This window comes from Merops nubicus, unplaced genomic scaffold, assembly GCF_000691845.1.
Source record: "Merops nubicus isolate BGI_N331 unplaced genomic scaffold, ASM69184v1 scaffold7721, whole genome shotgun sequence".
Classification (NCBI taxonomy): Eukaryota; Metazoa; Chordata; class Aves; order Coraciiformes; family Meropidae; genus Merops; species Merops nubicus.
In genome coordinates, this window is record NW_008587620.1 from 1 (window position 1) to 22549 (window position 22549).

General features: G+C 39.5%; 1 long non-coding RNA gene across 1 annotated transcript; it reads left to right on the forward strand.

Moving 5' to 3' along the window:
• The first annotated feature begins 14911 nt into the window (after nucleotides 1–14911).
• LOC103781276 lies at nucleotides 14912–16551 on the forward strand. Its single transcript, XR_608207.1, has 2 exons — nucleotides 14912–15004; nucleotides 15933–16551. It is a non-coding gene; the product is annotated as an uncharacterized LOC103781276 (long non-coding RNA).
• Nucleotides 16552–22549: the final 5998 nt, after the last annotated feature.

Consider the following 22549-nt stretch of genomic DNA (forward strand, 5'->3'; position numbering starts at 1 on the left):
AAAAAAAAAAAGGATTCTGACCATAAGATATTTTCTGTGAGGTTACAAAGCCATTCCTGAAGTGCAAGGCCTGACCTGCAAACTCCTTTGCTGTGTTGGTAAGGCTTAAGCTTGAATTATTCATAGAGCAGGGACTGAGCAAACTGCAGAAGCCAACGTGCTTTAGGTGATTAATGAAAAGTCTGAACCGGTGCTTTATCATGTAGATGAGTCAGTAACATAACAGACATGCTAACAAGCACAGGAGAAGGTTTGTGTGGGAGGGTGGAGGAGCCATCTCTCCTTAGGTTGCTAGCAGAGGCGAGCTGAAGCAGTGGGGTTGGGTACATCTCAGTGCTCCTAGTTGTTTCATTTCAGCTCGTCAGTTAAAGAGACACTACCCCCGTAGTCTACCCTTAGTATTATGATGAGAAACAATCGCATGCACTTAAATTGGATTAACCTGCTCAAGTGCTGTAGGGTATTGGTGCCTGCAGGACGGGTGTCCTATGCCTTTGAAGAGGGTAGTGTTAATTCTGCCTTCAATGAGTTGAGCATGTCTCCAGCCGCTGTTTGCAAGGCACTTAGCTTTGAAAGGGGACACAGTAATTAAAATTTATTTCACAGAAGCCCCCAAGATGTACACATGTCCTGTTCATATAAATCATGTAGCTTGCAGGGTTCACAACCACGTCTGTCCGTTTAATGAAAAAAGACAGAATTAATATAAAGTTTAGGAGACAGATCAATTTTTGGTTTGCTTGGTTTGTTTTGTTTTTTTTTACTGGAGAAATGGGCACACAGTGATACATTGTATTCACCTGAAGGAAGTAGTATTAGATTGAAACCAGTTAAACAGTCATGGAAGGAAAAGAAAATCCTTTCTTCCTGACAGCTAAATATTTAACAAGCTGCTGAATGATCAAAGGTCCCTTTTAGGATTTTAAAATGACATGATAAAAATGAGTTTAAATTCTGTAACGCTTGCATTTCTGACAGCGAGTATATGAAAAGCAATGCCAAATGCTTGAAGCTCTCCCACTTGCACAGTGCTCACTGAGTCATTGTACTGATACAAGCCAATTTAGAACGTTTCATCCCTGCTATAAACGTTGGGCCTAACTCAATTGGGAAATGGGAGCATCACCCACACAGCACAAAGCACTGGAGCAGTTTTCTTTTGTACGCAGTAATTTGCAACAGTATATAAAAAAACAAACAAAAAACCAAAAAAAACCAGCAACTTCAGTGCTAGCAGGGTTCTAGTTTTATTCAGTGAATAGTCAAGTTTACTTTAACTTGCATAAACCTTGATTTCCATGGGGTTGTTGGAACATGTATTAAGAACATACTTTGCTTGAATGCTGTCCCTTTATATATGAGTCTTACTGCTCCTATTGCGTTGAGGGTACAAGTAGAAGTAGTTGATTCATTTCTATGAAATTCACTGATTGAATTTCATAAATTAAAGATGGATAAACACTGAGTCTGTTTATTTCTCTGGATAAAAATGGTTTGTATTGGATTTCAAAGACGTCATACCATATCATATTAAGTAGTTTGTTCTTTGGCACTTGAAACACTTTGACTGTAGTTCTTGATTCACTAGCGTTACTTTAATACTAAACCTGTGTAAAAGCTTTGACTTCCACAGAACTTTAATGTATGCTTAAATGTATGCTTAAAGATCTTTTGCTGAATCAGGGCTTATGTGAATTTAAATGTGTAAAAATAATTCAAGTGAATGGACTTTTTAGGCTTTTGTTAGTAATGCTATTTTAAGCTTCTCTTATCACATTGCTTACGTGTGGTATACACTTGTTGTCACAAAGATTGCGTTGAATCCTTTTCTGTGAGAATCCATTCAGAAAAATACTTGTTTGTGGTACTAGCTATTACTCTGTAAATAGCTTTTTGAGGATGCTAAATGGTTCAAGGTACATCCTGGCAGTAGTGTCTCCTGTTTAGGTAAATGTAGCCCACAAAGCATCCACACTCTACATGTATATGGAATGTTGCACGTATAGGAAAGGGATAATAAAGTTAGAGCACTTGCTATTACAATTTCCAATGCCACTGCCTTTCTTGGATAGTTCATGGCAGGTGGGCAACTAAACCAGAGAATAAGAACCACTTGGTTTGCTGCCTGCTCTTACAGAAGTGACACACATGTATAGCAGAATTCACTGTTTGTAGTAGTGTGGTTTCTCAATAAATCTGCTTTGAACATGCTTATTATGACATAGTAAACATGTCAACTGTCTTTATGCTAAACTAATGGGTCTTATGCTAAAAAAGTTATCCTACTTTAATGGCAGCCATTGATGTACGCCTATGATGAGAATACAAAAATACTTGTCAAATAACTGAAGTACTCTTGTCTCTGTAGAATAAGTTCTGATAATAATTTCATTGGCATGAGATACATGAAATTATTCTTCTACAGCTTCATCTGTACTTCTGTAAATAGCATGTAGCTGACAGTTACACCATGACATTGAAGAGAAATGGTTTTGTTTTGTTTTTTTGTATTTATCCCCAAAGTAGGGGATGTAATGAGTGCAATTGCTAAGCAGTATTTCACTGAAAACTCCCCAACAGAAATGTGTTTTTCCTGCTGTTCTGCATGTAGTGAACAGATAGAATGCTTTACATCAACTACTTGTGTGTGTGTGTGCTGCCTTTATGATGTGTATGCATAACTTTTTCCTCTTGTATGCTTAAAAATTAATGGTGCGGTGCCTAGAATATGATTAGAGTCCCCTCTCTCAAGTCATAAAAGCAGATGTGGAGAAAAAACTATTTCCCTTTTGTTATGCTCCTTGTGTCTGTGGGACCAACTGTGAAATGTAGCAGTGGATGGAGATTGCTTTGCTGTGACTCCAGTGCCTTCCTGGGGGCAGAGGGCAGAGCCCTGCTGCGCAGGTGAAGTTTGGGGAGCCACCACAATGAGTAATAAGAAAGGACAAGAGGGAAAGTGTCATTCTAACAATTCTGACAACTAACATTCTGTGCTTTTTTGATCCTTTAAAAGTAGCTCTGCAGTTTAATTTCAAATTTTTTTTTTTATTTGACAGAATTTATTAATAGAAGTCTTTCTCTGGTAGAAATGATGCAGTAACAATTCCCCTTTGAAGCACCATCTGTGGCTGAGGAGATTATCAGCCCACACTGGTTCAGGTAGTTTTCTGATGTTAGACACCGCTGGGGTTTGCCTCCTTCTCCTCTATCAGCCTGATGAGCAGCAGCTCTGCCCTACTTGACTCTGCTCCAAACACCAAGCTGCCAACTCCTGACTCTAGCAAGATTTACCTTGTGTGCCCTTCTTATAAAGGAGCACCAGACAAACAGGGTAGTGGGTGCTTGACAGATTTTTCCTAACTGTATTGTGTGGGCAGAATGAGCTGAGTTAGTCCAGAGAAGACTGAAATGAGTCTTGGTAACAGTTTTTACAATATCCAGCCCTTGCAACAGAGAGAAAGTCAGCTGTCTCCACTGGGAATAGGACTAGAAATGCTGGTGGTAAATGGTAGTGAGGGAGCTGGAGTTTAGACACCAGGAAAGATGCTAATGGTAACAATAATTAAGTGCAAGAACAGATTGCCTGGGGATGTCGTGGAATTGTTGTCACTGGAAGCTTTTAAGGTAGCTTTTCCCAGACATCTGTTGGGAATGATTTAGGGAAAGCTGAACCTGTCTAATGCAGAGGTGCAATTTAGGTAACTCCTCAAGGCAATCCAAACTTTCACTCTTATGATTTTTTATATACGAAGAAGTAGTGAAGGTTTTTATGGTGTGCATCCCTCTGGAACAGCAGCAGATGTCTGAAGAGAGGCTCATACAGACAGGCTGCTTTCAGTGGTACAAGTACAAAAGTGATTAAGTAACGTGGAAAGTTACACTAGGCTTATACTGACATAGAAAGGAACAGAATTTGGCCTGGGAAAGGCTATTTTGTGTTGAACTCCACTTCCATGCAGTGCAGAGGATAGCAGACATCAGTCTGATGCTTTTCTTCATCTAAGCCAGAAATGAAAATCAAAGGTTAGGGGAAGAGGTTTAGGAAAGGAGGGAAAGAAAACACAAATACTGAAATATTGTGTATTTGGGTACTAGTCCTTTAACACTCTCCTCAACTTCTACATCTTACTAGGTAAACCTTAAGTATAAAGAATTATTTAATAAAAATAATTATTTCTTCTTCTGCAGGAAAAGAATAAGCTGAAGATACATTTGTGATGTTACTTCACAGCCCAGTGGCATGACACAGAAATCTTTCCCAATGCAAGTGAAAGCTCAGAATAGTTGTATACTTGCTTCTGGATGAAGAGGGATACTTCAGGAATGTAAATTTTAAAATGCAGGCTGACTCTCTAGTCTTTTGTAGTGTTTGATCTACTGCTGAATAGATCACAATTGCAGGAAATACTCCTGAAATCTTTCTAGTTCAAATAATTGCTGAAGGTGTTTTTCAGAGCAAGTGCAGGTTTCTTCCTCAGAAGAAACATGTTTTAAAATTCCCCAGCTAGGTAAAGTGCTGTAATAGGTTGGACTTGAAGGAATGCTGTAGAGAAGTGCTCACTGATAATAACTGAAGATTAAGCACTTCACTAACATCGTGTCCTGTCTATCAATTATAGCCTTTGAAGGTGACCATGCTGCCATTAGCTCTCCTGTCAGACCGCAGCTCAATGTGCTGGAGAGTAAAAGCAAATAAGTCCGTGTTTATCTGCTCATACTCTAGAGAAAGCAAATGGGAGAAAACCTTACCCTCTTTCCACTACCTGTAGAGATCTCTTCTTCTTTCTTTAAGAGCTTCCTTGGAAATGAGTGAAGGTACTTCACTGCTTTGTGAATACACTCACACAAGGTGGGGTACAGAACTGAAATGTGCACTGTCTTTGCGACCACATGTGGCAGAGTGGGAACTCATGTTGTTTGTAATGCCAAAAGGTGGCTGGTCCTGCAGTTCTGTATAGGGGATTTTTTCTAAAACTAGGACAATATGGTTTATAGATTGCCTTTTTAGATAACACAGCTTTGAATGAACTGTTTGCATGAGTGGGGAATTCTTTTAGAGGGAACATTTTTTCCTCCTTTAATTTTGTCTCTTGGGAAAGAGGATATATACTTATAGCATCTAGACAATTTCTTCTGGAGTTTATCTGCACTAAAAATTAATTGTTGCAATGTGATTATGATATTCATACAGTTTTAAATAAAGCATGGTAAAGTAACTTTGCAGCTTTGACAGCAAAATCCAAACAAGGATGCTCATTTCTGTGCTGACTACAAAGCTGATGTGCACTGTTGTTGTTAGTTTAATTCATGTAATCAGTCATGATCATGTATCATTATATTCTAGTTTTAGTTAATGAAGACAAAGCTCAGGTATCATCCTTGGAGGTCTTTCCTGGTGATGGGTTCATACAGATTGGAGAATCCTCCATTGCTGCAAGGGCACAGATAGGTTTAGCTAATCCCATGGAGCTGAGGTGACAGACATAGGGCCAGGCTATTCTAAAACACTTCTAATTAAGTCAATTCCTTTAGGATTATATAGGCCTAGTTCATCTGTGTTTTCCTGCCAGGTTCATTTGTCTTTCCTGTCTCTTGTAGGATGTGATCACTCCTACTGTTCCCCTTTGGGATCTTCCAACATCTGAAGCAAAATGCATTGTGTAGACTGATTTCTGTGTTCCAGAGAAGACATCCTTAATCTGGATTAGACCAACTAGATTACCTCACAGTCCTTGTTAATGCATGAGAGAGACCTTGCTGGTTTATGTTATTCTTTTGTAATTCTTTCCTGTGTACTCTTTTCCCTTCCTCTTTTAATTGGTGAGTGCCTAGGTGCAGCATATTAAGACCTTTTCCTATTAAGATGTATCTTATTCATTTCAGCCACTTACTCAGTTTTCTCAGGGTATCTTTGAATTGTGTAATAAGAATAACAAAAATAAATTTAGGCTGTTCATTGTGCATTCTTAATGCATAAGACTGAGCATATAGTTAAGTGCAGTCCTTGGTCCTTCTTCCAAATTCTTACTGAAAATAGTGATATTAGTGGATTCAAGGTTTCTGAGAAACTGCCCTCTGGAATGTAAATTTGGAGAATGTAAATCACAGTGTTGATAGTGGATATTGTTCAAGCAGTTCAATTACTCTAAAATACTTTTATTGACCTATGCTTCTCTACCTTGTTCAGGGGACTACCAAGTGAGGCACAGCTATGACAACATCCCTCTGATGTGGCATTTAGTTAGCAGGTATCATTCTCACTATTTTGCAATTAGAAATTAGCTCTCTCTTTCTAAACGGTAAGCTCTAGGTTAAAAAACCTAACCAATGTCACCATAGTTTTGGGAAGCTGAAAAGGATGAAGCTGGAAGGACTGTGTGTTCTGGATGCATTTACATGTGTTACTGATGGCACATGGACTCAGCCCCTAGGTAATTTCTTATTTTAAGTCACATGTCATTAATGTACATATTACAGAATGGTATGGGTTGGAAGGGACCTCTGGAGTTCATGTAGTCCAACCCCCCTGCCAATGCTGGTTCACCTAGAACGGGTTGCACAGGACCATGTCCAGGCAGGTTTGGAAAGTCTCCAGAGGAAAAGATCCCACAGCCTCTCTGGGCAGCCTGTTCCAGTGCTCCATCACCTTCAGTAAAGAATTCTTTCCTTATGTTTAGGTGGAACTTCCTGTGTTCCAGTTTGTGTCCATTGTCCTTTGTTGTATCACTGGGCACCACTGAAAAGAGACTGGCCCCATCCTCTTGACATCTACCCTTTAGATATTTATAAACATTGATAAGATCCACTCTCAACCTTCTTTTCTCCAGGCTAAACAGCCTCAGGTCTTTCAGCCTTTCCTCATAAGAGAGATGTTCTAGTCCCCTCACCGTCTTTGTAGCTCTCTGTTGAACTCTCCCCAGTAGTTCCCTGTATCCCTTGAACTGGAGAGCTTAGAACTGGACACCAGATGTGGCCTCACTAGGGCAGAGTACAGAGGAAGGAGAATCCTCCTTGACCTGCTGGTCACACTCTTCTTAATGCACCCCAGGATACCATTTGATTTTTTGATTACAAGAGCACAGTGCTGGCTCATGGTTAACCTGTTGTCCACCAGGACTTCCAGGTCCTTCTCTGTGGTGCTGCTTTCCAGTAGGTCAACCCCTAACCTCTACTGATGCCTGGGGTTATTCCTCCCCCGGTGCAGGGCTCTACACTTGCCTTTGTTGAACTTCATTACGTTCCCCTCCACCCAACTCACCACCCTGTCCAAATCTCACTGAATGGCAGCACAGCCTTCTAGTGTGTCAGCCACTCCTCCCAGTTTTGCATCATCAGCAAACTTGGTGAGGGCACACTCCATCCCTTCATCATTGATGAGTATGTTGAACAAGAGTGGACCCAGTACTGACCTCTGGGAAACACCACTAGTTACAGACCTCCAACTGGACTCTGTGCTGCTGATCACAACCTTATGAGCTTGTCATTCAGCCAGTTCTCCATCAGCTTAACTGTCCACTTATCTAACTCATGCTTCATGAGGATGTTATAGGAGACAGTGTCAAAAGCCTTGCTGAAGTTGAGGTAGACAACAGCCACTGCTCTCCCCTCATCTATCCAGCTAGTCACACCATCACAGAAGATAAACAGATTAATTAAGTGTGATTTAACTGTTCATAAATTGTTGTGAACAGCAAGAATTTCCAGCATTTCTACCAAGAAGAACCTGTAACCACAAACATTCAGTCTCCATAATCATTCCTCTTTCCATAGGCCTCAGTCCTTACCCTTTCTGCTTTTGTCATTGCTAACTGAAGGGCATAAAACCATGTATCAAAATGGAGCCTGTTGCACTTACTGGCATTAAGGTAGCGTTTCACTGGACTTGTGCTATCATGTTGACTTTTATTTGTTTAATTAAATGTTTCTTCTTCACTTCTACTCCCCATTTAAGGAGAAGGAGGGCAGTAATTCTGTTTCGTTAGTGGTATTCCAAATGAGTTGTGCATTGCAACAGCTAATTCCCTTCATACACAATGCTTTCTCATCATTTCCTTCACTTAGGTGTTTAGCTTAGGGATAATTAAAAGAGTTTACTTTTTTTCTGGCTTGTGCACAGATGTGTTTTCTCTCTGCATCTCCAGAGCAAAACCACTAGACTGCTGCTCATGCTTTGTCATTCTCAGCTGAGTCTTGGATGCACAGATTATTGTAATGAGGGAGCAGGATTTTTAGAGCACCCTAAGCTGACCTGGCAACTCAGTTATAACCAGTCAGCTCCATATGCTTAATACCTTAGGACTAGGAAAGTCCTAAAATAAACGGAGGCCATTTTAGGATATCCCTGTTCTGCATGTTGTTGGGAATTTGCTGATTTGTTCAAGGATTTTTTTTTTCCATCAGGTAGGTTGGGCTTTATGGTCAAAATATCTGTAAAAAATAAGTTACCAGATGGGAAAGGCAGTTATTTGTTCACTTAGGTCCAATATCCAGCCCCTAAATACCGCGATATTTGATGGAGAAGAAAGAATGCAAATTATTTTCTTTTCAAAAGGGAATTTTAAGCCCATTGACACAGCAAATTGCTGTTCAGATTGTAGCAGGAAGTGAATTTTGACAGCATGCATAATAGCTGCACTGAGGGGATACAAAAGAAGTCTCAAAATTTTTCTTTAAGCTCCACCATATGATGACTGACAGTTCTTACAGGATGCATAGCATCAAAATGAAATGGGGTTAGTCAAGCTGGAGGGATATCCAGCTACCAGTTGTAAGGGCTTAAGGCAGCCCTGCTGAGTCATAGGTTTAGGATGTGGTAACAGGCATGAAAGCAGCAGCTTTAGGGATAAACAATTTATCTCTGAAAAATAGTGTAGTAATAAAGACAGGTTAGTAGTACAATTATCCAGACTGTAACAACAGCAAATTCAGTAATTAACTAGGGCTGGACTAGACTTAATATCTGTGCTTGCAAAGATGTACATGACCATGGCTATCAGACAGGAAGCAGGCATGGCTTTTTCTCTGGATGAACTGCTTGGAGCAGTTGACAAGCTCAGGGAATGACAAATTCCCTGATGGCTTTTCTGTCCTTTCTACTATTCAGTCAGGAGAGCTTGTTGAGTCGTGCTTGTTCACCCAGCATCACATCCAACCTCTCTGCCAGTTCTGCTCTTGGTGTGCACTGGGCTTGCAACTACAGCATAAGGCAGTGCTACCCTTACTCTTATCAGTACATGCTAATTTTGCAAGGTAATAATGCTATTGGATATATTTTTTTTACTTTTTTTCAGTATTATTTTAATTTCAAATAAATATAGTCTATTGGTATAAATTGGTACTCCTCCAGGTACCAGCTGGTATCTACATACAACAAACTGGACTATGTTAAAAATGCTTTGCATGGAACATTTTGTTATGGGCCTTTACTTAAATGACTTTCCAGAAGGGACTTTAAAGGTCTTTACAAAAGAGATGTCTCAAAATTATCTTGTAAACCTGCTTATTCCCTGTTCTATTTCACTGTTTCTTCCATACTGCTTCTTATCTTGGTTCACAGCTAGTCAATAACTATAAAACACCAGGTAACAGACTGCGAAGTGATGTAGTGTGACCAGTGCTCACTGAGTTTATAATAATCTATTTTACTGAAATTAACTCTGACTTCTCATGTTACATTAATTTGGTAGGTGTTTGTGGCTAGCCTTGCCTTATTATGTATATAATTGAGTGCAGACAGTAGAGCTTTCTACTAGAGAAAAAGTCCTCTCACAATATTTGCCTGGGAAGTTTCATAAAGGTCTCAAGAACAGATTAAAAAAATCAGCAAGTGTGAAACAACCTGAATCTGAAATTTTATGGGGGCATCTTATCAAGATGTATAAATACCTGATGAGAGTGGTGGTAAAGGAGATTGAACCAGACTTCAGCGGTGCCCAGTGAAAGGGCAGGAGGCAGTGGGCACTAATTGAAATGCAGCAAAATCCATTTAAATGTAAGAAAAAGCCTTCACACTATGCAAGTAGTCAAACACTGGACCAGTTTTTCCAGTGAGATTGTGGAGTCTTTGTGGATGGTCAGAACCCAACCAGGCAGAACCCCGAGCAATCTGTTCCAGGTGACCCTGCTCAAGCTGGGAGGTTGGACTGGACAATCTCTAGGGATGCTTTCTTGGCCTCTGTGATTAGTGTAAGTGACTTCCAGGATGACCTCCTCTTGCTAGTGTCAAAGTTTTAAGAGCTGACACTTTGGTAGCCTGGTTCATTTATCTCAGAATATGGAATCACATCAGAAGGAATTAGGCTCCACTAATCATGAAGCTATGCAGCACTGTAAGACTCCTTCAGCATTTATAATGGAAAGAAAAAATGTACTACTAGCCAGAGAGATAGCAAATTATAATCCTTGGATCCCAATTACAATGCTTCCTTTTGAAGCTGGTTTTGTCTGTGACTCGAGATAAAGTAGTTTATTTCTGTTTGCAATAATTTGACACTCAGAGACACATCCCTGACAGAACTGAATGCACACTCCTGAAGGTGACCATTTTGTCACATGATGTTGACATAAGTGTGGTACCATGAGCACACCACTTGGTCTGTTTTCCATGTGTAGGGCATCTTAGTCTCTCCCCTTCTACCAAAAGTGTCATGAGGTGGGAAAGAGGTTGAAGGGAAAGAATGAGGTGCAATTTTCATCAAAAACACTCAAGTAAGGGAAGCCAATTTGGTGACATTTTCATGGGAAAAGGAACAGGCCTGAAGTTTTAACAAATACTCTATAATTGAAACAGGGCCAGGTCTTCAAGGAAACTTGTTAATTAGTTTGATTACTATTTTGTTGCAAAAGTAGGTCACTTCACACTGTCATGCACACCTCTTAGCAGGATTCATTCCCATAGTAAAGGAGGAAGAGTCGACGTCTTGGAGCCATTGCAGGAAGTAATTTCTACTTCAGATCTTATTTTTTGCTGTTCTTGTATACCAGTTATTTTGTACCTGTTCCTTGAGTCATAACTGGCGATGGGTCTGCAATGATGGGACACTGTCTCCCCTTTGTTTATAAAATGATGTCAGCTGCTCAATAAAATGAGAGCACAGCATGCTTTGGGGGGGAGGACATACACCGTAGCCCTTCATTCATGCATGGATGAGCTTGCAAGGTAGCCTGATGACATGTAGGTCTTGGGCTGTGCAAGTGTGATAGTCACAAAGCTTCATCAAGGCAGGCAGGAGTACCAACAGCACAAACTAACACCACTCTTGGTACCTGGGAATGGCAGTGTGCTCTGCTCTCGTTAGCTGCTGAAGTTTGCTTTCCATAACATGGGGTCTGAGGGCACAGGCCTCTGGAGATGTAGAAACACAAGTGCTACCCAGAGTGACAGTGCATCAGACCAGGGTGGGTATTTTCTTAAGGGAATCCTCAGGGGACGAGCAGATGCCATCACCCCACTATGATTTTAAGACCTTGTTTATTGCATGAGTTTTAATTTTCCCTTTTTAAAATTGTTGGTTTGGTTTGGTTTTTTTTATTTAAATGAGCTCCTTGTTAAAAACTGACCTCATCTCTCAGAAGCTTTTTGTTTAGCTTTCCAGTTTTTCTAATAAGAAGCTTTCCCTCTGGAGATGCCCTTCTAGATGGTTTAAGAATAGAAGTGGCAGCTTCAAGAGAACAATGTGTCTTACATACTAAGACAAGAATTGGTCTAGCGGGTGTTTTTCCTTTTCCATAACTGAATCAGGATATGGAATTATTGATCGTGAGAATGTAAAATTGCTTTTCTTTGTGTTAAAGGAGGTAAATAATGATATAAGGTGTACCTTAGACTGCTCTCTGTTACTGGGGGTGGTTGTTTACTTTTGTTATATCCTAACTTCAGAGGGTCGGTACATCAGAAGTCAGAGAGAGTCACCATTAAAAATGACATGGTCACCTCTGCTATATGTTTAAATGTAATAAATGTGACCTTGAGTAGTGACATTCTCACCTGAACTGCAGTGACATCAACATGAAAGGTGGTGGTTGTGTTACTGGTTGCAGCTGGACAAAGATGATAAGCCTTTCCCAGGCAAAGAGTTCTCTTGATGGTTTGGTATGGCTTATGATTTGCTTCATTTGAACAAATACTGGTGTTGTGATTGATGTTGTATTATTTTACTAGTGCTGGTGATTGCTTTGTTTGAAGCTGTGGAGAAATCTCCATCGTGACTCGCTGGAGGAACTTGAGAAGAAGATAAATTCAGCATTTTTTAGGCAATGTGTCTCTAATCCTGATGGACAGCCCAGACCCGTGGCAGAGGTTCCTAACAAACAAACAGTACATGAGCTTTGAAGCTCTTCTTTGAAATTCAGCTAGCAAATCTTTCTCTTCATCGTTACTAATGGTCCTGGAAATTTCGTTTGCCATCTGTTTTCCTGCTACAGATAACATTAGCAGCACACTTTCTTCCTCGTGCATCCTCAAGACTGATTTTGGACACAGTTTTACTTGGTGTACTGATTGTTTGCTGAAGCTTTTCCTTAATGATGGGGGGAAGCAGAATTAAATTGTGTTTTGGGTAAACAGGAGAGCATTAAATGGAGCTGTAGGTACTTAGAGCTGGTATGTTAGATCAAGTGCACAGTAACAGCTTTACAATTTGCATTGCATGCACCATTTAGCTATTTCAGTCAAAGCTGATGGGGATTGATGCTCTTTCTCATAAAAGCAAATAGGCATAAATACTCCTAAAAATTTGTTTAGAAACTAGGGTAATTAAATAATGCACATCAAATAATTTTAGGAGCTGGAGTGTTTTGATAAGCTGGGACAGGACTGTAATTTGGCCCAGTTTTCCTGATAATTTCATGCTTGAAAAGTTACCTGTCATGTTGAACAAAATTAGGAGTTCTTGTGGAAGACACAGGTCTAAATAAAGATATTTGCAATCTTATTCGTTAGAGTCCCTCGACATTTGAAATTTGCTCCTGTTATCTATATCTAAACTATGTTTACCTTTAAAGGAAAAAACATACCTGGCCCCACTGAGAAGTAAAGGGACCAGATAACCTCATACTGGACCTTTTTAAAATCTGAATTAATAGCTAGAGAGAAGAATCCACATTATGGAATTAAATTCTGAACATCATGGACTTCAGTGATGGTGAAAAGCATGTGTACATTCATATGCAGCAATGCCAGAAAAGCTGACCAAACCAAGGAAGAACAGGGTTTGTATCTGGTAGATAGTCACAACGTGTTCATGGAGATGTGCAAGAAGTGAGGGAGAGAGCACTATGACTAAGGTCACTGGGTTAAACCACAGGGGGAGCTGATCTATGGCAAATGGTGAACAGCAGAAACATAAATACTGTGTGAAGGTAAAGAGGGTTTTGTGCCACCTGTTTTTGCATATTATTTTCTATTTTGTGTTAAACTTGCAGAGGTGAATTTCAGATTTAGCTTCTATTACCCTCATTTTATCAATATCCTAAATTTAATTTAACACTACTATCCTGTGAATTGCAGCCTTTGAAGAATTACCTCATTAGTCTGGTTTATGACTTACGTCATTTTCTACTGCTGTCTGTGCTACCAGCCTGCAGGGGTTTTGTTGGTTTTTTGGTTTGTTTTTTTTTTTTTTTAAGTTCATTTCTTCCTCAGTGTCTGTAATTGGTTTTTAGTGTGTTTTTGTCTAGATTGGCAACTGGTATAAATCAGCATGGTCACAGTAGTTCCACTGAGCTACTCTGTTTTCACATCAATTTTCTTACAGTTCAGGATGAACTCCAGCAGTCTTTGCTCAGACAAAACTCATATTTCTTTTCTGAACTTCCACAGTAACAACTACTATGAGAATTGGCCCAGTTGGATTTTTTTTTCCCCTTTATAATTTGTTTCAGATGGTAAACGCTATCTGTAGTTCTAGGACAACACTTAAGTAATCTTACTCAGCAAGTTATTCCTTACACTGTTGCAATCCCATTAATTCAAAGAGGCTCTTAGGAAAATTGCTATATAAACCAGAAATGCTTTTATAGTGGTAAATAACAGATGCTCAGGAAAAAAAAAAAAAAGTGTAAGAAGCTGAGTATCAGGTAGTGCCATGTTTTATATATTTTATATATTAATACTGTATAAAGTAACATGCTGGTTGCCTTAAGAAAGTATATAGAGATATGACCCATTACAGGAAAAGAGCTTTTCCCAATACAATGAGATTGTAAAACTGAAGGAAAAAAGCAGCATGGAATAGTTCAATAGTTTTCCCTCTTTTGGCCGCTTTGAAATGTATTGTGAAAAGGCTAAAAGTGTAAAATAAACAGTGATTTATGAGATGATTGATGTGCCTATACCATAAAAAATACAGAATTGAATTACTGTTTCATCTGTGGGTCTTGGTACTGCCCAGTTCTTTTGGCTTGCTTTTACAATTACTTTTCTTACCTGTAATTGTATTCCCCCAAACAGACAGAAATTAATGTGATAACCTCCTTAAAAAATTTGTGTGAGAATGTCTTTCCTAGATCAGTTTCTTAAGGAGCAAAAACTTTGTTGTGGTTTACTTTGTGACTTGACCAAAGCATTCTCTGTGGGGTTAAAATAGTTTCCAAATGTATTCATCAGGTTAGTGGTGGTCCTGTCTTTTAGGTCAGATTGACTTTTTGGCCTGTCCATGGCAAGAGAGAAATAGGATATCAGCACTTCAGCTATTCAGAAAGATAATAATAGTCATTCCTATGGATGCCTCTGTGGAACATGGAGAAGATCTCTGGTGCTGATTTCCTGTAGTGCTTCACAACTGCTGGTAACATCCCACAGCCAAAGGACAGGCCAAGAAGTCAACCACTGATGGGGAGAAAAGACACGCTTGGGCACAAATGACAAGGCAAGCAGTTACAGTCTGTCACTTTTCTTTCCCTGCTTTGAATGCAGAATGAAGAAGGTTTCCTGCAGGAGGGAATGGTGAATAATGCAGATATTCCTGTGGATCCTGAGAATGAGCCTTATGAAATGCCTCCAGAGGTAAATTTGTTGTGGTATTTGATGTGAATGCACACAGGAGAAGGGAACAGGAGGGGCTGCATGCTCAAGTTATATTAGCCTGGCACAGCCTGATGCTGGGAGTTGCAAGTTGTGGTCTCTTAGGCTATGATCTCCCAGAAGTATCATGCTGGGAATCAGAATATCTGTTGCTTGATAGGAAGGAATTTTAACAAGAAAATAGTGTGTTTGAAAACACTTATGCCTGGGTTTCTGAATAATTCACAGTAAACTTGTATCTTTTTCTTATGTTTGGTAGGGAAAACCTGAATCTTTAGAGATTGCTTTAATAGTTTGACCATTTAGCAAAGCATCATGTTTTGTAAAACATAATTCATTACTATACTCTTAAGTTAATTCAATTATGGGAGCAAATGATTTTGTTAGTTTTCATAAACCTGCTATCTAAAACATTACTGTGATTTCTGGCGTGATGAGTAGGTGTTGGGATGGCAGTTTTACAGTAAAAACAGGTAATCCAGCTGAAAATGAGAGGCATAAAACATTTAGGCCATTATCCAGTAAAAGACTTAATGACACACTTGATGGCTAACACCTTGAATATCACTGGATTTACTGACTTGTGTGACCATCTGCAGCACCTGGTGTGCTGTTCAGCCCAAAGGTAGTCGTCCTCCCTCTCCAACTGAATTGCCATGGGTGGCTTCATGAGTTCCAGACAACATCAGCTAAATGACACATTAACCACTGTAAAAGCCTAATTATCCTGTAAATATCATAGCTTGTAAGGTACAGTATCTAGGAGATATGACAAAATAATAAATAGCAAGATCCTGATTGCATGAAAATCCATAATATTTTGGGAATGAATCCACTCTAGAACAAGCAGTGAAAGTAGGATGTATTTATCTAAAATACTAGTAGTGCTGATTTCTGCTCTCCTCATTAGGAAGAGTATCAAGACTATGAACCTGAAGCATGAGAGTCCTTTCCTTCCTTTATATCTCCTGAAATCTACTAACTACTAAAGACGTCCCATCCTGTACAAGTGCTGAGTTCCAATGTGCCCAGTCGTAAAATTTTTTTACAGTTTTTACCGTGTATTTTGAAGTCTTCCATCAGCAATGATTGGAGTATCTGTGACTGCATCCACCTTGTTTCAGCATTTCCCTCCTGATGGTTGGCAGGGTCATTGTTGTGCTGTGGATATTGTGGCTTCAAGTCTAAAAGTTAAAAAAGAAAATATTAAGTAAAAACACCTAAGTGTCTACTGCTTATTTCTAACTCTGTACATGTTTTGTTGATAGGCTGTCAGTAATTTGATATTGTTTATGATACAATTTTTATTTGTTTCCTAGGACTATTCTTTCTGTGCAGAGATGACTTATTGTGAGAGCTTTATATAAATGTGTATGTATTATACATAAAAAAAGTAACTGAGCATGAACTATGCACCTATAAATATTAGCTGTTGAAATTTTATTGTTTTGTGATGTGTTTTATTAACTTGTGTCTGTAAATAATGGTGTTCAACTGATGCAAATAAAATGTAACCTGTTAAAAATGAACTTCTAAATTAGTGATGTTTTATAACAGCTTCTTTCATCTCCAAAAGCCTCTGTTAAAGCACTCGGGCTATGTTGCTTCCTGTGAAGTAACTAAAGGAACAAAACCAGCAAATGCAAGCCCAGTCTATACAAAAATCAGGATGAAGAATAAGAGTACTAGGGCTGGTACCTCAGCTGGAGTAAATTGTTGACAAAACAGGTTAATTTGTAGTGCTAATAAACTTTCTGTTGTAAGGAGAACCTGAGAATGAATGAAGCCATTAATAATGGTCTGCAGCAGATTATCAGAAAATTGTGAGGCTCTTTGAAGAATTGCTGTTTCAAGTTTGTTGAAGTGCTAGGTATACAGAGGAGTGGTGGATTAGATGCAATCAGTTTGTCTTACAAGTCTCATTTAGCAAAAGTTCAGTCTACTGTCTAGTTTTAGACATGGTAATTTTAGTAGTTATGTTGCCTGGATACTTTTCCATAGAGCAAAAATATTTAAATGTGAGATGTTTACTTCTCTCATGCTTTGTTATCTGTTATTTTAGATCAAATGTTGTCTCTAACCTGAATGATACAGTGTTTTCTTGTTTAAGGTTCTCTTTCCTACAGCTAGTCTTTCTGGTGTTCTAGGGCACGGATCTTAAAACAGGTAAATATCATTGTCTGGTTTTGTAAATGGGGAAACTGAGGCACCACCACATAATGTGTCACGGGTGTGTACAAAAAGAGACCCAAAACCTTGGAGGCTGAACTCTCCAGCTGCCTCTTGAACTGAGCTCTTTTCTGGCTTTCTGCAGCTTTCCTGATATTAGCATGCCCACTGTGGAACAGATCTTTCCAAGTATGTACCCATCCCAGCTCTATGCAGTGGGACCTGATGGTATAGTACTAAGAGCCAAAATCAGATGAAGATATTGATTTCACAGTGCTTAGAAAACCAGTGCTTCAATTGCCTATGTCATCCCCCAGTCCCAACCCCAATTTCTGAGGGATTTCATTTATTTCAGAAGAATTGCTATCAAGCTCTTTTTTCAAAGCAATTAAAAATCCTCTTGATCCTTTCAAATAGCTTGTGGATATTTTCATCAATAGTTAAACTGCTTAATGGACCCTAAAGTCCTGTGCTCTTCTGCAGAAATATTTCATGATAACCTGCAACAACCCACTAACAGTTTGCAGTCTCTTTCACAGGTGGTATGTCAAAAGCATTTCTTGACCTGGACACCTCTGCTGTTAAAGTTCACCTTAACACCTCAGTGGCAAATCTATTGATTGCATCCATGAAAAATTACTATTGGCACAGGGCACAATGTCAGATACTGTTTTTATAATTACGCATGTTGTTTAAGGATCCTTCCTTCTAGTAGAAGGATTTGGGAAGAAAAGCCCAGTGCTGCAGTGTGTTTTGGTTTGTTCTTTTTTTTTTCCTACATTTCAGCAGGGACTCATCCACCAAAAGCAACAACTGAGATCAGTCAGGAAACAGCACTGGAAATAGCAGCTGAAGTAGAATACATATTTCTGTTGTTTATCTTCTCTTCCACAGCCCACAAGTCTTGATTGCTCTATTGTTTCTTCCTTAGGAAATCAAATGGAACTGTTTAGTTGCTCACATGTTGTGATAAGTCGTGCACTTCTTAAGCTGTGAGGAGCAGTATGTCGTAAAAAACAGTAATAAGAATAAATTGACTCCTGACACTGGTTCATTGTCTGAGCATGTAGGAGTTAATTTTTGTAGGTTAACATCAGCACACCATTCAGAATTTTCAGGTCATTTAAAATGTACCATGGGCAGTCAGTTTAGTTCTTGTGCCTCTTGCAAACATGCCCTCAGATGGCCCTGAAAGTCCATGGGACCCCTGGTTACTATGGCAGCACAGTGTGATGCACTGCTCTGATAACAAGCTGCATTTTAATTAGATTGCTTAAGGGCTGTCTGACCATCCTTTCCAGGTAAACTAAATGCCATTTTGTTTTATTTCCTGCAGTGAGATGAATACTGACACATGGATTGTAAATGTCAGAATTGTGTTGGATGCTAAAGCTGAACTAAACAGGTACTGCGGTATTCAGATTTTTTTTAAAATGTCTGCCCTGGGTATTAAAGAATGCTTCTACTGTTGTGATGACATTTGCTTAAGCACTGTCTGCTAGAGAGAAATATACCTCAGAGCCCTCTTTTCCTTAAGAGCATAGATTTCCACTCAAACCAAAAGCAATCTTCTGCCCTCAGATTACGACTTAATAACGGGTCTTGCCATGTCCCAGTCCTCCAGGGGAAAAAAGTATGTTGCTTTCTTGTTCTTTTGACAACTTTAATTGGTCTTATAATGGTTCCTAATTGGACACATTGTAATAATGTTTTTATTACTATAAATTATAGTGTTAATACTTCTGTTGCATGCCTTTCGTATAGTGACTTTCAAGTTGTGTATTTGTCTGAGGTATAAGGCAAGAAATGCCTTCCTTCTCCACCAGAGACCTTCCTTCATTCCCTCGAAGTAAGCAAGTTAAGGTAACTAAAAAATGTCCTAATTTCGAGGAAAATTAACATGCCTGCATCTCTTCAGGAAGCACTGGTTTTACTCATCCTGGCTTTCATAGCATGGGCGGTCTAGGCTCAGTGACTCCTATATTGAAGCACACTTTTTTTGTCAGATAGATGGTGCTCAGGGGAGGAGATGCTCATGTCTCTGATCCCTAACTCACTGAAAATAAAGAGAGTCTTTTCACTGACTTACATGGGTGTTCATGATTCCTTTTGCCTCTCTTAAATCTCCACAGAACTTACAGATGGCAGAGATCAGATGATCGAGGTCCCTTTGCAGAATAAGGAGTAGCAGCAAAGGCAGCTGAAAAAAAAAGACTACCATAAAACCTCACAGCTACGTCCTCACCAGGCTTTCTCAGCAGTGTCGTGGTCTTGCACGCTGGCAAATTACCATGCTGTAAATACTGCATGGTACATCATAACTCAGATGTTGGGTTTGAATGGAGTAGTTGCCCTTTAAGTTATTGCAACCTTAGAGTAATCATTCAGGTAATTGATATTTAATGACATATTAACGCAAATCAAATCTTTGTGTTCTGCTCTGGAATAGGTTAGGAGGTAAGTGGTGGAAGATAGATGGTTCCCTGATACTGGTTTTTGGTTTGATTTCAGTTCACACAATTATTCCAGTAGTTTGTACTTAAGTTATCTGATACTTTTTGGCCACTAGCTTGAGGCTTTCTGTATTACTGGAAAAGATGCTAATAATGGTCTTCACAGGGTATCATCATTCTGCTTGGATATACACAGGTCTGAACTAATAGCATCAGTTTTCACGTGCACAGACTTGCTCTTGAGTTATGGCAACCAAAAGCAGGTGAGATCTTAGCCTGTAGTGTCTCCGTGTCTCCATGCTGCATTCTTAATGGAAAAAATAATCTCTTTAAATGTAGACATAAACAACTTCTCTCAAGCCTGGCTGACATTTAATGTGTAACTCAGAAGGTTCCTCGGATCTAAAAAAGGCTGGCAGATGGAGAAACAGCAGGTGGAACCTCAGATGAGACAGCCAGAAGGTAACAAACAGGGTAGGAAACTAGGTCAGATGAGATTTCTTCCATGTTGGAAGTAATGCTTTGAAAATGCTTCTTCCAGTGGAGGCAATAAAAATGGGGGTTTTAGCATTTTCCATTAATATTTGCATCTCTGAATAGGTCAGACTCTGTCAGCATCTGATACATCTGTAGGGCATAGTTATGTGGAAAAAGGTGGATGAGATTTACAGGTGTACTTTTTTCAGCTGCAGCACAGATCTCTTTACAAGAGGCCAGAGCACCCCATGCGTTTCTGATTATTAACTTGATATTTAGCAAGGAGAATGTTCTTACAAAAAGCCAACTGCTGGGATACCTCAATTTCTTTTCTTTTAATCTCTACTCACTGCTCTCCCAATTGTTTCTTTCTCTTCGTTAATCTGATAAATGTTCAGAGGATTAGATCTTACCCTGTCCATATTGCCAAGTGTCTATTTTATTGCAAAATCTTTTTACAGCCGTTGTGTGTAGTGCATTATGATGAGGCTGCAAGCGTGCCTGGAGAGCTGGGGTTTAGTCTTTGACCCCCCCCCCTCTAAAAAGAGGGAGGACCACTGCTTGTCTCCTCCTAGAGATGCTCCCAGCAGCGCTGTATCCAAAGACACAGCAAGGGAGAGGCGCTGCCCAAAAGCGCTGAGGTGAAGAGGCACGGTGGCTGTTAAAGGAAGGCAGAAGAGGAAGCTGGAGAAGCCAAACAGACATGAGAGCCTTGCTGGGAACTGGCTGGTGTTCATCCTGCCTCCCTCCCCCTGGGCAGTGCTTCTGGTGTCAGAGGCTAATGATAGAAAATAGCCCATGGTTTTACAATGCTTCCAAGGACAGGCACGTCAAGGAGATGGGTGCATTCAGAATAGGGCTGCTTTGCTCTCTGTGAAGCAGAATTCCTGTGCTCTTTGAGGAGACCTGTCTTTTTATGTTGAATTCCCTTTTCTGTTTTTTCTGCCACCTGGAGTTTTCTGTGCCAAGAAAATAAAAGCAATTGGCAAAGGTACTGGTTTAGATTAATAACATAAAACAAAGTATGAAAGCTGATTTTATCAGTCTCCTGCATAGAAAGGGGGATTTCACAATGCCCATAGGACTGTTATCCTCTGTTGTTTTATCGGGAGTTTTATTCATGTGAATTTCAGTTGTAAAATTCTGTGAAGCCTTGCAAAAATAACAAAGATAGTCATCTAATATTAGCATTTGGTAAGGTAGCATCCTGTTGAATTGGTTACATTGCCCGTTTCCCAAAACCAGAAAAATCTTAAAAGGAGCAGCCTGAGCAAGAAGACAAGAGAGTGTTGTTGAGTAAAAGTGGACAAACATGTTAATAGTGAAAAGTAAAGGACAGTAATTCACAGATGCTACATAATTAAGGCCAAAAAGAAATGAAATATGTTATGTTGGTCCTCTAAGTAAGGATCAACTTTCATTGGCAAAGAAAGGTGATGGCAGCTCACTTGAAACACTTGAAACAAAACTCTGCCTATTTATTCAGCTGCCTCACTCCAAAATCAAGTTCCCTCCTGGCCCAGATCTGCAACAAGTGTGATATATTTAATTTGAATAATTGGATGTTCTTAGGTGTGAAATAAATGACAGTGAGTTCAAAGCTTTCAATTCTATTTTTCATTCTCAGTCTTCTGAAAGCTCAAGGAATTCAAATATGATGATAATTCCAGTCTGTAGGAAAGACAGTTGCTGTGCACTAAAGGGACACATCCATATTAATGCATTTTTTGGACAAATGAGTTTTTCCTGCTATTAGTTGTTCAATGCCTCCATGTTTGTAATCTGGGTTTACTGTTGACTGCACCCTATAGACACTTTCTATTTGGAAAAAGCTTGAAGAAAGGAAATGAATTGTCCTTTTTTTTTCAAATTTAATACATGATTTTACATATCTTTATGGGGACATCATCCTCGATCACACTGGATACCTAAAAGTACACATACATTTGTATTCTTTAATGAATACTCTGTGTGCCTGTGCACCCCTGTGGATAAGGACTTATGGGCATTACCATCAAATACTGTGAAGTGCTGCTGTAGTAGTAGTGGTATTCATTGGGCATGGCAGGAATTATCCCCATTTCCAGGAACACATTTTTAAGGCATTTAATATAAATATTAGGTAACATATTTGAAAGCCCCTAAATTCTAGCCTCCCAACTAACAGGTGAAATCAGCAGTAGCAGAGGTTTGCAGGTGTAACTCTGCAAATGCCAGTGTGGTTTATCTTAGCTACAGCACAGGGTTGCTGACATTGTTTGGTCCCTTACAGTGAAATAAGCTCTATTAATAAAGATGCACTGTTGCTACTGCACTTGTGGATGAGGTGTTCTTGATGATACAGCTACATCAGCCTGGAATCACATTTATTCTCACCCATGTTGCGTTTAGTGCTTTTTCAGGCTCTGAAGTGCTTGTCACAGTGCCA